This window comes from Nipponia nippon, unplaced genomic scaffold (assembly GCF_047370975.1).
Source record: "Nipponia nippon isolate SJK-2023a ecotype South Korea unplaced genomic scaffold, ASM4737097v1 scaffold_4, whole genome shotgun sequence".
Classification (NCBI taxonomy): Eukaryota; Metazoa; Chordata; class Aves; order Pelecaniformes; family Threskiornithidae; genus Nipponia; species Nipponia nippon.
The window spans coordinates 62,254,404-62,258,111 of record NW_028262358.1 but is presented as its reverse complement, the minus strand read 5'-3'; positions in this window follow the sequence as shown (position 1 = coordinate 62,258,111).

The following is a 3,708-nucleotide window of genomic DNA, read 5'->3' as shown; positions in this document are numbered from 1 at the left end:
GCTGTGATTCACGTAGCTGGGAGGTGCAAAGAAACTACTCTAGCTAGCTATCACTTGCTAGCCAGAAAGAAAGCATTTCTTTACACTTTCTTTAAGGTATCTCTTTTGTTCCACAGATGTTTAAAGTACTACCCCGTAGCAATCAAATGGCAGGTGAAGTAGGAAGAGGAACAGCATGTTCTTGACAGAACAAATAAGTCACAGTTCCCTCCCACCGCCAGAAAGGGAAGTCAGCACAGCTGGAATCGCAAACAGCACCGGGGGAAATCACCTCTTCGTTTTCACCTCCCCCTTCTCCACGTCCTACAGTGGCAGGCTGGCGGGCACTGAGGTTGCAGGCAAGAGGGCAAAAAAGGCCCATGTGGGCTTTCCAGCTTGTTTTGACACATCAAGTGTTTGGAAAAGCAAAGTGAGGTGAACTCTGCCCCTGCTGTGTCCAAGAGCAAAATCCTCGGGTGTTTCCAAGCTGCCCCAACAGCTGGGAGCTCGCGTTCCCGCAGACCTGTGTGGCCGAGGGATTTTCTGAAATGTGGAGAAGCCTGCAGCAGCAGCCACCAGGCATGGTGGCCACTGGTGGCCCTGGAGCACCCAAGTCCTTGCCTGAAAGAAAGCTGTCCAGGTAAATAAGCATGACCCCAGAAAAACAGACCACTCTGCCTTCCAGCACCCCAGGACAAGACAGGGAAATGTATTGGAGGTGGCCACATCTTGGCCACTTCTGACAGCAAGCCCATCGCCCACTTAGGGTAGGAACTGGGGCTCCCTCCCTCCTCCCTACGTCCTGCTTCCCAGGCGTGCTGTGTCCTTCAGAGGCTCCCTGGAGCTCCTCTCCTCCTCACTACCCCATGTCTGCTCTCCTTTCCCCCTTGACTTTTCCAGGACCCCATAGTGACCCCTCTCCCTGCCCCTTCTCATCCCCTTCTCTATCTCCCTGGGTGCCCTGTTCCCCCCGTCTGTGCACCCCCCTGCTCAGTACCAGTCCGCTGCCCCCCCATCCAGGCACTGTGTACTCCTCCCTCCCCTCTCTGCCCTCCCCACCCCGGGGTCCTGCCGAAGATGAGCAGGGAAGATGAGCAGGGAAGACGAGCAGGGCTGTGCTTTGGATATCACTGTGCTGGGAAACAGCCATGAATGGCTTTTGCACCTCTGAGCAATGGATGGAAATTTGAGGCCCTGAGAAACAAATGTTAGGGCTTTCATGTGTCCTTCAGACCCCCTCCTTGCTGCAAATTTATTTCCCTTCTACAAGCAAAGGGGAAGCACCGAAGGCACTGCCCTGAGCCAGACACCCCCAAAGCCTCGCAAAGCTGCACCCTTGCACCGCAGAAGGCAGCACTGGCTTCTGGCTCCAGGCAGAGAGCCTGGGTCCAGCTCAGACCACCGGCTGGGAAAAGGCTCTATTTTTTCCTGGGCTTCTGCATTGCAGAATAAAGCACCCCACAGCCTGCGATGCCCCGTGTCACCGCACAGGGTCTCCGGAGGCCTGAGCAGCCTGGGAAGAGGCGTCTGGTAGCTCTCCCAGATTGAACCCATAGAAATGAACTATTTTATAGTAAAGGCAGCAAAAGCTGTGTTTTCGCAGCATGGTCTTGGAGCAGATTGCTCAGCTCCTCTAGCTCAGTTTAGCATCAGATCGGTATCAACCTGAGGTGTTTCTCAGGACTTTTTTAGAAGGGAAGTGAAGGTCTAGCAGAGGGTACAAACTGCCTCTCTGCTCCACAGCCCTTCCCACAGCCAGCCTCACAACTCCCTCTGCCAGCAGGCACAAAGAGGCATGCCGAGGAGGCAAAGTTTCCCAGGGCTTCTTCCTACGGCGGTCCCTGGCCGCTCCCAGAAGTAAAACAGTCATGTGCAGGAACACAGGTTAAAGTTGAAAAGGAAAAGGATGCACAATACAAAGTGAAGATCAAAGGATGATGGGAGGCAAGAGGAGGGCAGAAAGAAGGGCAGCATGACGGCCACGTTTTCGTTCGTTGGCTGAGCAGTGCCTACCGCAGCCAAACACCAGGCCTGGGGCACCTTGGCCTCCACAGCCTGTAAATAAAGGTGTTTATTTGATGTTTTTTTCATCCTCAACCACGTGTGCTCTACATGGCTCCTCTGCTCCCACCTGTGCTGCGAACAAGATGGAAGATTGATGATATCATCGACTTTCAGGCACCTAAGTGACGCAGCTGCTCTAAGGTGGGAGTTGAGCCCCCTCACATAGTCAGAGGAGAAGCTATGCTAAGCCATAAGTCCCGTTTTCTCCCACTAAGCAGGCAGCCAGTCTCCTGCTGGATGTCAATGTCAACTCCCTGCACCATGCACTGCCGGGGTGTCCGTGCGTGGTGTCTACCACTACTGGAGAAGGAGAGAAGAGAAGAAACCATCTCCCTTGCTTTCCTTCACTTTTCATCTGTATTTCTTTATTGCAGACCACAGGTACAATGAAGAGAAAGGGCTGCCTTTCTCTTCATTGTACACCATCTGCTCATACCCCATTAGTGGCATACAAGTATGGCCAGGTCCATTCATCCTGTCGTTACCAGCCTTGGGTGAGTTGTTCCCCGACATTGTGTGGGTACAGGGCGAGAGATGGGAGCAAAAGCCATAACTGCTGCACCGGCTTACAGACCTAACCCGAGAGAGGTGATGCCAAGAAAGTCCATGGGCTCTGTGTGTCCTCAGAAGGGGGCTTGCAGACCTCTGCCAGTGTGCCTGCCAAATTGCACAGTGCCGCTGCTGCGTCAGAGGGAGCAGGGTCTGCTCCTCGGTGTAGAAACCAGACAAGCGCATGCACTCTGGGGTGCAGATTTTGGAAGGAAAGAGACTTGGTATGTGAGAGCCCTGTTAGGAGGGAGGAGAGACTTCTTGCATGCAGAAGCAGAGTGAAGGTGTGAGGTGGTGCGGGAAGACATCTGCAGAAGATCAATGCTACTTGACACTGGTCATAACAAGACTTTCAGCTTTCAGGCCCAAGTAGCTGCTTTGGGATGAGGTTTTCTTAGGACCATAGAGGAAATTGTAGCCAAAACCCTTTGCAAGAGTGAGATTAAGGAATGAATACTGTTTAGCCCAGATTTTTGGCAGACATCTAATTTTGGCAAAGCTGCAGTGCCCCAACATGCTGGAGCAGGGCTTTGCATTTAGCAGGCAGATGGCTTTCAGTCAGAGATGGGAGTTTTGTTGTTCTTGGAATAATCTGCCCAAATTTGGTCAAGATATAGAAGCTTTTGGAGAAATTTCAGCTTGCACTTCCTCAGGAAAACGTTCACTGGACCTTCCTGAAGGACCGTTTGCACTGAGCATGTTTAGTACCAGGAGTTCAGAAAGATCCCTGCCCATGGCTGATGCAGAGCACTACCAGATTTAAGCACCAGAGCTGCGAGGAGTGGTGCCCACCCTACTGGGGAGCCCTGGCTCCTTCTTCTAGGCCCAGGCAATATGGAGAAGGCAGACGCCTACCTGAATGCAGATGGACCAGGCACCAAAAGTAGGCAGGGAGATGGGTGGAAGAGGTAGGGATAAAAGCCTGGGAGTCAGAACCAGAGGATCAGACTGGGACTACATGCAATGCGTGTCACTTCTCATATGCTCAAGGCTAAGACAGTATTAATTATGGTGCTGCAGCCTCTTTACATAACTGTCAAGTGAAACTGCGTCTGCCTCTCCTTCTCATTTTATCTTCTATTCCACATCACCCCCTTCTCCTTCTATCATCTCTCC